The sequence below is a fragment of the Aphelocoma coerulescens genome, chromosome 1 (genome assembly GCF_041296385.1).
Source record: "Aphelocoma coerulescens isolate FSJ_1873_10779 chromosome 1, UR_Acoe_1.0, whole genome shotgun sequence".
NCBI classification, from domain to species: Eukaryota; Metazoa; Chordata; class Aves; order Passeriformes; family Corvidae; genus Aphelocoma; species Aphelocoma coerulescens.
Window position 1 is genome coordinate 5,957,209 of NC_091013.1, and position 11,051 is coordinate 5,968,259.

At 40.7% G+C, this 11,051-nt stretch overlaps 1 long non-coding RNA gene across 1 annotated transcript; it reads left to right on the top strand.

Moving 5' to 3' along the window:
* Positions 1–100: 100 nt before the first annotated feature.
* Positions 101–10,473, top strand: LOC138114332 (uncharacterized). Its single transcript, XR_011152596.1, has 3 exons — positions 101–316; positions 4,945–5,019; positions 9,263–10,473. It is a non-coding gene; the product is annotated as an uncharacterized lncRNA (long non-coding RNA).
* The last annotated feature ends 578 nt before the right edge of the window (positions 10,474–11,051 follow it).

The following is an 11,051-nucleotide window of genomic DNA, read 5'->3' on the forward strand; positions in this document are numbered from 1 at the left end:
TCTCTGAAGGAAGGAATAATTATTATATTACTGTGGTATCTTTACTGAAGATATTTTCTCGTCAGTGCTTGTCAAATTTTGATTCATAAAAGCTGGTTTTTCTTAGAAACCTGCCTTCTTTCACAGCACCATCTGCTGGTGCTTCCTGGGTCCCGTGGCTGCTGCTGGAGAGCTGTATTCCTCTTCATTCTCCAGAGGAGTGGAAGGGCCTGGTGATGTTCACTGCAGCTCGGTTGTGTTGTGAACCATAGCAATATTTCTGTAGCTAAACTTCTGTTCGGTATCCATTCGTCCTGCCAGAGTCTGCTTTCTGAAGGTAATTCTTGTTCACGTTATGAAAACCTTTAAAAGGAGCAGGCATGTTTGCATTATGGGGATAATGCTTGAGTGATGATTTGTGGGCTCAGCCTCGTTAAGTTTTGTGTAAATCCATAGCTCTGTGGCTCTGCAGGGAAAGAGGCTGTGCTTTACCAAATGGGAGCAAATGTGTTAAACAGGCTCTGTGTCGAACTTGTCAGATTTTCGATTATGTCTTTTGTTTAATGCTTTACTGCCTCTCCTCCCTGCTCAAATACAATTTATTTCTTTCATAAATGTGAATGAATTTGCCACATTTGAGGGAAATCAGTGATGACTGATGAAATTTTAAGAATTCGTATATATGAGATAATTTTAGGTCTGAATTGTGTTGAGATTGTCAAAGAATATTTATGTGGGTTCTAGCCTTGAACCTGTAGATGGGTTTATGAAGGTCCAGTGACCTTGTCTCAGTCAAAGTTATCTTTAGCTTTTAAACCATAGCACAGTTTTGGATGCCCTGTGTCTCCAAAAAACTGAAGAACTCTACTATTTCTAACCACAAGCTTATTTAAATGCTTTAAAGGATTTAATACTCATATTTTAATCATGTTCATGACTTAGTTGTTTTTAGAAAGAAAACTCTAACTGAACTCTGTGATACAAAGTCATCAAAATGTCTCCTAAAAATACCTATAAAGCAGTTAATGTTCTTTCTAGCATTTAAATGTGCCTGAAGACTTAACACTGCATTAAAGAAATGAAGTACAATTAAGAGTGTAGGATTATGTAGAGCTATGAAGTAAAAGAGGCTTTTGAAATAACCATTTTGTAAGCAAAATGTTAATTCTCTCTGGAAGAAGATGGTGTGAATGCTGTCTGAACCAGTGAAGTCTCTAAGCCAGTGGTGCATTGGAGCCCCATGCCCTGGTTCACTTGCTCCTCTGAATCTCTGCCCAAAGAGCCCCAAAAGGGATTGGTAAATCCTATAGGTCCCATTTCCCATGGCACTCCTTCCCTAACTCAGCCTTGCTGCTGTTCCAGCAGAGCGGCAAGAATGGACTTAAACTCATCATCTTTGTACAGAGGTTTGGCCTGGTACAAAGGCCCATCCTGTGGGGCTGGATGGTTCTCACAGGCCAGGAGTCCTAGGAGAATTAGGCCTAAACAGAAAGATGTGGGATCTTGCACCTCCAGGAAGCTTTACCAGCTGCAGGCACCTAAAACGAGAAAGAAGAAGAAGAAATCTGAAAGTTTAAACAGAGAATCTGTTGGGAAGATGACTATGGAAGGTCAGGTTGGGAATCCACATAAAATCCTGTTACTGAGTCAGGTGCCGCAGTTTTCACAGCTGCACGTTACATTGTATATCTTTATTTTACAACACTGCTGTGAGGTGGTGGTACTGTTTTAAGGATGGGATCTCTCTGTTTCAAGGACAGAGGTGCTTCTGCATTCAAGTAGGATATCTAAAATGCAGAAGAGAATGGAATTGGTATCATCTACATCCCAGCTGCACAAGAAATCCTTTGCTACAACCTCCATGTCTTAGTACAGAGAGTTTGGTGCGCCACTTCAGCTGAGTGAAGTTCAAATACTTCATTGTACTGTATTTTTGCAGAAATATGTTCCCAAATGTCAGTCCCAACAGTTAATTCAGAGGGCTTGAGGTGGAACACAAGTACAGTACTTGTCTTTCATGCTTTGTCAAATTTTGTGCGTAGGTGGCAAGCTCAAGCAGCACCTGCCAACTACTTATTGGTATTGGCTTGGTTTACATTTAGTTTTGAGGCTTCCATTTGTGTACTACTTTGTATCTGCTTTCAGAATTGTACTTTAAATCATCAAATTTTAGATTCAACAAAGTACACAGTCTCAAAGCAGGAGTTCTAATTTAAAACCACTTTGTAATAAACAAAGGAAAATTGGTCTGAAATCAGTTACCAATGCACATCTTGGTGGCAAGACTATATTTAAGATATGCAGTGTATCAGCCATTGAGTGTATAGGAGTGACTAAAGAGTTATATTAACATTTTTCAGACTGGCTTTTAGAAGAAGGGTTTAACAACTTGGGTTGTACCCCCAAGGTAATTGTTGAGACCTGAACTCTCATCAGAGTGTTCACCCCCTTATGCTTCAAGGGGTATGAGCACAGAAGCCTACAATAATGATAGGTTTTCTGTGACATTTTTAGAGAGTGTGTCTTAGCTGATAGCTGCAAAAATGAATCTGTTAGCTGATAACACTTTCCTCGTTCTTGCCACTTTTGGTACCACATGTGAAATTAGCTTATGATTCCTTTATAGTTTTATTTATGTGAGTTCTGACCAACGGGTCCCTCTCCTCAGACTCTGTTGCTGATGTGCACTTTGCAGTCACCTTCTGCACAGTCACTATTGCTCCCAGCTTTGTTTTGAACATTGTGTTCATCCCTATCAAGAACCATCATCCCTCTTCTTATTGATACATCTGTCTAAGGGGTATTTGGTATGCCTTGGGAGGTTGGTGTTAATGTACATCCCACAAGTAATGCAACATTTCCTTGTCTACCTTCCCTGCCAGAAAAGAAGTTTGCTTTGTTTTTTTGCAGTTGAGGTGATGCCAGATTTGCTGGATCTTCTGTTTGTGAATTTGCATTTTGGAAACGTCTTTACCCAACAATGATCAAAACTGTCACAGAGTTTTTACATGGGGAACATTTTAAGGTGTTTTCTTCTTTATATCAAGTGGTACCAGATTTGACAGTTATTGGAAAGACCTTATACCACATTAAAGAGCCTTTTCTGGAAAGCTTCTTCCAAAAAAAAGTGGCTTGCCACACAAATTGATTACCATGAATTATCCCAAGGCTTAGGTTGACTTGAAGCAGCTGAGTGGAGAACAGACATCACCTTGGAGCCAAAGCTGGTACCCGTGAGGCTGGCCCACAATCAGTTAATGTCTCTGTATTCATCTCCAAGTGTAATTCATGCCTTATACTTTGCACATTGATGCATGACAGAAAAGACAAAGTTTTGTCTCCTATTTGAGACAAAAGGCGATTTTTCAACTGCCCCCTTCATAAGGGATTGGTGAAACCAGCGTGGAGGTGTATAGGATCCCTTGGCACCAAGTGGAGGAGGATTGAGAGGGAGGGGCTGGTCTGCAGGCTGGGAGCAACGGAGAAGAGTCTCCCCATCCTTGTACCCAGGATCTCTCTGGCACAGGGGAGTGCAAACAGGAAGAGATTTGAGACAAAAAGTTCTGCTAAGAACCAGACAGATGCCATATGCCTTCCTTCCTTTCTGTGCTTTCATCAACTGTGCCCAAGTAGTTGGTTTGCCACAGGGATGGCTTAGGTTCTGCCAGAGCAGCTCTGGATCAGGGAGGGAAGCTTGATGGCTGTATCTCCTTGCTGATGCTCTTTTGCTGCCTGGTAACCTGTCTTCTTCTCATTTCTACACTACCAGATACATTGCTTTGGGAGAATTCTTTTCATTTTTAAATCTGTGCAGGAAACAGCCCGGTCTGTGGCAGTTTTGAGGGAGCGTTGTCACATCATAAGGTGCAGTTCTGGCTCTTGAACCAAAGCCTAATGTTCCAAGCACATACACACCATATTACATGTCTGAACAGCACTGTACTTGTTAAATATGAATATTTCCAGGACTGCTGCCCAGTTCTGCAGATACAGCATTCTAAGATTATCCATTTGCTGTCTTTGCATCAGCTGTGTTCATTGCAGGAATAGAGAGTATCTATCTGCCAGCCACGGAAACTCTGAAAGTCAAGCTATGCTCTTTCTGGCTTGTGAATCATCACCTGTGACCTTGACTCAGCTATCACAGGGGAACGCTTAGGCCATGGTTGACATATATTCTTCTGATCAAAAAGATTCTCTATGGTGCTATGTTATTTATTATTTCTTTAAAAATGCCTGTATAGAATCCTACCCATAATCTTTCAGCCATGATAGTTCAATGGAGCTAAGGGAATAAAACAGTGGAAGATTATTTTTAGTCCCTTCAGAGAGGGAGATTTGACATTAAGTATGTTTTGAATGCAGATATATATAAGTATGTTTTGAAGAAATCTCACTTTTCTGGCTATAGTTAACTGAAAATCAAAATAATATATTGTTTTAAGGTGTCAGCTTTTAGTTCCTGTGAGATATGATGTTCTGGCTAGAGGAGAAAATGTATACAACTGTGAGCTGGATGTGACAAGAATACTCCAAGAGATGGTTTTCTTCATTATTAATATATCTTTTGGATATTCTGTGATTATATATAACTATAAAAAGTGTGTTTTTCATCAAAGGCAATTATGCCAGTTAACAGCATGTTCAGGCTATGTTAATTGACTGAACAGTCTTTGCCCCTTTCAAACCTGTTGCTTGGATACCACTTTCTTTGAACTATTATGTACCTTGCTGAAAATTAAATAGTAAAGACAAGGTTTTAGCAGCGCTTTCCTTTGTCTTTTCCATAAACTCTCTATTACATAAGACTTTCAGAAGTGGAGACAAAGAGTTATGGCTTTCTGGCAGCAAAATACTGACAGAAACAGCTGTAAAATGCAACTCATGCACAATCTGAATTCAAACCTTTGTTTTCTAGATATGTTTTTTTTTTCTTTCATGCAAGCTTTTTCTTCCTTTTCCAAGAGAATTCAAACTTGAGATGCAGTGAAGCAACTCTCAAATTGCAGTCATCCAGAAGTAACTGGGTAATGCATCCAGGTAAGTCTCTCACTAATGACAATGGTTTGTTGCCTGCTCAGTTTTATTTACTCACTAAAATATGTAATCTGAAAGTGTGAAGTAGCATTTGTGGCCTGGAGTTTTTATATAATGAAAGGTTTTTTTGGTCTCCATCTAAATGCCAGGTATTCTATTATATCCTGCCATGAACTGCTGTGATTTCTTTAAGCTGTTAGCTGCTGCTTTGTCTATATGCAAAATCCTCTCAGAAACAACAGAGGATGCAAGGGCTTAGATTTGCCTACAGGATTCATTCCCTGGAAACCTCTAGGTTTATCTACTTAGTTTCCCTTCACTCTGATGCACATGAGAAGAAGGGCTGGGGGTGAATAATCTCGTTGGCTCAGCAGGCAATGTCTTTAGAATCACCTTTTTCTGGGATCATTTTATGAGCTGAGCTGAGCTTAAACTGAGGGCTTAAATTATGTGACATTGCTACCAGAAAACGTGAAGGCTTTCCAGTGAAGGTCCAGCCTTGATCAGGGAAGTCACTTGTCTACAGGAAAGATGTTGACTCAAATCCAGGCATAATGTTTGGGCCTAGATTAGGAAAAGAGATATTTATTAGAGATTTGTCCCAATGAGGATGCTTTTTTCTCCCCACTGGAAGGCAAGGAAAATCCCCTGCCTGTTCCCTGTGACCCTGTGCCTTGGGGGAGTTGTCCTGCTCCAAGCCACAGACACTGTGCTCCTCCCAGTGAGGTGCAGGGATGACTGTCAAGGACTGCCACAGACTCTTGGGAAGCAGCACCTACACAGTAAGTGAAAAGTCAGGACTCTGGTGCAGCTCATTTCTCCAGTGGGTGATGGGGCAGAGTTGCAAACACAGCTACAATCCAGTTGCCTCACGTATCAGCTCCTCTCTGCTTCCTGTAATCATGAAAATGAGCAGAAGCAGAGGGGAAGCTCTTATCCGGATACAGGGTTGGATCACAGACATCTCCCAGTCTGGATCTGGGGATTTGCCCGTGATCTCTAGCGCAAAGGGAATGTTTTGTCACTTTATGTTCATAGCGGAGCCATTCAGCAGCACTGCCGAAGTGACTCACAGCAGTGCTGAGATCATGACTCACTGCTGCATCCTCTCTGGAAAGACACTAATCCTCCTTTCCTGCTGCTTGGGCTGGTTTGGGAACCACAACATTAAGCACTGAAAGGCACATTTATTAAATGGCACATGCCAAGACTGGGTTTTGTTTGTAACAGCGAGGAAGTACTTTGTGGCCTCTCTGTGTGGACTAGACGCTGACACATCTGGCACCCAGGCACCAGAGGATGGAGGGATCTGGGCATTTGTTTCCCTGGTTAGATCTGGGTGTCAAGTCTATTTCAGTCAGTGAGTCTTTGGGCTGAGTTCCAGAGTTTTTCTTAACTACCAACATCTGTCAGATGTCAACTCCCTGAATCCACCCTTCCTGGTCATGCTATTTAAGGCACTTGTATTTTGAATACTACTACTAATACTACTACTGCTACTACTAAAACCCTTATAGATCTTTCTCTGAGTAATTTGTCCTCAAGGGACTTGGAAGCCCTCAGGTTTCCTCCTGACCAGTGGCAGGATGTGGTTTATCCACTAGGAGTCATCCAACCTTTTGCCACACAGGCAGTCTAGCCAAAAGCCTTTGGAATTGCTTGTGGAGCCGCTGGAGCTGTGAAGCCCATGCACGTAGTGAGTGGTACCTCTGCTTCCATTGATTATTGGTGCAGCTCTTGCCCTAAAGTGGGATATTTCTGTTCTAAACCAACACTTGTTGTTTTGGTCTCTTGGAGCCTTAGCTAGAGCAGGAATCATCTTGCATGCTCTTCATGTCTACAGACATTTGAAGAAGGTATCTTTATCAGACCTGATCTCTCTTGGGCTCCAGTTACAGTCAGTGGAGGGAGCAGGCATTGCTGGGTGTGATTTATATGTAAATCACATGTGACATGCTTTGTCTTTCCTCCTTAGGATGAAGAAGTTGTGTCCTGGAGGTACCTGTTTCAGTAATTTCTAAAATAGCTCATGAAGAGTCTGTACTGAGTCAGGTGACCAACACCCACATTCACTTAAATACACTCTCAAGATGAAATTTATCCATGGAAATGTCAGTTAACTCAGTTACCACAACTCTCTCCCAGGGCTTGGCCTTTGCATATTTTTTAATTAACTAGGGATATGGTAATTCTTTTTTTAACCAGCAGAGTAACGTATGTGAGGTTTCTTCTTCCTTAAGGGAGGGAGGCACATTTGTACCACTGTCCAGCACTGGTGTGGCTGCACTGATTCACTCAACTGTGCCAGTGTTTCTAATTATAGCTGTTAAAAAATCACAGAAGTTTTTCAAACAACTCATCTGTGCAAGTACCTACACACCCTAATCAACCTTAGCTGGAGGAATGACCTCTGCCTTAAGCCTCATTAGGGCACCAGAATGTGCAAGTTTCAACAATTTCTATTCCTAAAATATGAAGGGATGTGAGGCAGGGTCCTTTCTAACAAAGGAGAATGGGTTTGTAATGTTTGCTTTTTGTATTAAAAAGTTTAGGAGTCTTGGAAGAAAAATTGTTGCAAATCAAATACCAATTTTTCAGGGTGGGAGGGATTTTCAGTTTCTGCTTGTTGTTGAAGTTTTTGAGTATTGTTTTCAGGGTGAACACTGATAAAATTAAAACCAGCCTAATTTTTTCTTAAGAAGTGTCTTTTATGAAGCAGAATGGTGATAAAGCAAGTGGTGGTAAGGCAAAACCAGTCTCCGTGACAGTCTCATTTTTGAAGCTTTCTAGTGTTACAGGAAAAAGTGTAAAATAGCAATCAATATTAATTTAAAAAATATTATCTCCCTAAAATATTAAATAATGATGTAGTTTAAAAGCAGAAAAAGTATAAGGTTGGTATTTTACTGAAGTGCTATGCAGCCCTGCTTCATGTGACAGGTGAAATTGGAGGCTGGGCATGTGCCAGGCAAGGATGGTCAGGGCATCCTGTGAGCCTGAAGGGAGCTCACGAGGCCCTGCTTCCTACCAGTGTTTCATATGGATTTTGTTTTCACATGAAACCGTGTAAAGGTGGTGTAGCAGATGTTGGACTTCCAGCCATTAACAATTTTCACCTTTGATGGCACAAGGCTGTTCCATCCCACAGAAACACGAGTTCGCTTGAATTCCCACGCTGCCCATATGCCTGCATTTCAAAGTTTGCTACCTTATTAACTGGTGAAATATGTTCATTATAATAGTAGCAATGAGAAGTATTTAAGTGCACCTCAAGCAGTCAAACCCCAAAGATTTAAATCTGCAAAACCCATCTGCTCCGAACTCAGGAACATAAAATATGAAGGTGCAAAGGATTCCTATATTAAGTTTTGCAAGCACTCACTTTCAGCATTGGGGACATTGGAATTGCACTTGAAAGTGCAAGACAAGCCTATTTTTTTTCGTTTTGGTCTTCAGTTTGACTGGGCTTTATGAGTCCATGGGTGCTGACTGCTTCTGCTTGAGCTGATCATTCAATTCTGAAAACACTCTAAGAGCTCTCTAAGTTCTAGAAATTTTAGGTTCAGTTCCTTTCTCTAATTGAGAATTATCAGTAGTGCCTATCTAATCTGCAAGTCCATTTTGTGAGAAAGGTGGCTATATCAGGTATTAACTTTAAAAATAAGGATTTGGATCTGTGACTCCCAAAGTTTGGAGATGTTTCCTCACAGATGAAAATAATGCATCATTCAAAACACAGGTCTTAATGAGTGAGTACATTTGCTCTGCCTCAAATATGTGTAGCACTACCAATTTAAAAAGTAAGATTTTTTTTTTTTAAGACTATGGGAAAACTTCTCCTTCCCATTAAGAGGCAGCATGTCCTCTACTGGAAGATATTTTCCTTTTAAAACAGCAAATAACATTTATAATAAATATCTAGATTTGGAGAATGCCTTAGTTGCTGGAGCTGCCAGTTTTCTGAGCAGTGTGAATTCCAAGGTTTTAAATAAACTGAGGATTATTAAAAAAAGAGAGAATGCTTTCATTGTAATCAGCTAAATTTTCCTCCCTTCAAAAATCTGTTACTAACAAATAAAAAAATTCTATCAAAAGAGGTAATAAATGTTAAGTTTCTTCTCTGATTTTTTTAAAATATGGGATATTTCTGGTGCCTGTAACTGCCCTTTATGTGCAGAAAGATGCCATGATCTGATGGCTTGAATGCTGACTTGGTTCCAAGATAACCTGGGTTCTCCTCCCACAGGTTTCCCAGCTATTGCATCAAAGAAATGGCAGCAAAAACACCAAAAAGTGATGACTCAAAATGCAGAAAAAAATCAGGATAGAAATTAATTTGCTCATCTTTGATACCAAGTTTTTCTTCAACACCTACCCTAATGCCTTTGCTGCAAGGAGGGGTGGATGTGTCATACTTGTAGCAAGGCTGTGTCAAGGCAGAGCTTTGTGGTTTTTTAAGAGCTGTTTTAATCTCTTCTGGAAGTCTGTTTTCTGCCACAGAAAATCTAATCACACTGTTCTTTGCACGAGTGGTTTAGAGAATCCCTCTGTATCTTTCAACATGGAAATGCTCCTTGCACTTACACTGCCTAGCAATGGTGTAGTGCATGGAGGAAAATGCAGCAAGAGGAGCAGCCTCCTCTTACCTGCCATCCTGGTCAGCTGAACTACGATTTTTTTCCCCTTTTCTAAGTTTAAATCTTGTTTTTTGGTGGTTTGCAGATACTTCTCTTTCTTCCCACATAAATTCCAACAGTATGACCAGATGTCTACTTCATTTCTCTCAACACCCTTTACAGCCCTAATCTGAAATGTTAACACCAGCCACAAAAGGATCATATGCTTGTCGTGCAAATTACCTCAAGCAGATAGCCAAAACATTATCTCATGCTGGCCTAGATGTTACAATGCTTGCAGCTAAAATGCTCCCTCAGGATCCTGGGCAGATGTCTCTGGGCTTTTTGGTTGTTCTCTAGGATGGGCAAAGGCAAGGCTCTGTCATTTCCTCATGGAGGAAATGTGTTGTTGGAACGCAGGCTACCATAAGATCAAAAATATATTTCTTGGTTGTACCTTCACCCAGAGGGATGCAGATACCAGCCACAGAGGATGTCCCTAAAGAAGAAGACTTCATGTAAGTGGATTTTAGGAGGGAGAAGATGATCATATTGGTATCAGCCCAGCTGAAAAACTTGCTGTTTGGAAATCCTGCCACCTTCACCTGTTGGCAGTGGGAGCAGAGCAGTCCAGGACTCACTGGCAGCAATTTTGAAGACCACAAGGTTTATGCACTGAGAAACTGAGACTTTAACTCACCTTGATAAATTCTTGAAGGTTGGGTGCTGGGCTGTGGCTGTGAAACATGCTCTGCTCACCTAACACTGGCATGCTCATCTTCCTTATTTTTTACTTTTTATGCGTGTTTTTCTATTTGTAAAACTTTTAACTACATTAAACTTTTTGAGAATCACACTCAGAAAGTGCTGCTTAAAAAATGAGTTGTTCTTTCTGCTACTTGATTATTTTTCTTTCCCAAGGCCTGGGTGAGATTAGAAGTTTGAGTTTACGTGCCAAATGTGTATTATTGTTTTGGTTTTTTTTCCTAACCACTTCCACATGCAATCAGGTTTTATTGCCAGCTGCTCGCCATGGTCGGGTCTCTGGGGAATGTAGGCTCCTGTTGTTAAACTCATAGCAGTTGGTTAGTTTAATTTTTTTTCAAATTTTAATTTGTCAGGTTTGGATTTCTACCAGTTGTCTTTACCCAGCCAGAGGTGGGCAGTGGAATAAGCAATGATGTGTAAGAAGGGCTTATCAGAACCTCAAATTCCTGTAGAGGGAGAAATGGGCAAGTTTATCACCACCCTCACATCCTTTCTGTATTAAAACTAAGTATCTCGGAATTTTTCACTTCCCACAGAACAGGAATATGAAATTTCATTTAATTAATAAAAGAAAGATTTTTATTTTTAAACAGGAAAGGACAGAGGTCCCCATGATGATTGCAGCAGGGAGCCTGTGAGCCCAGACATGCT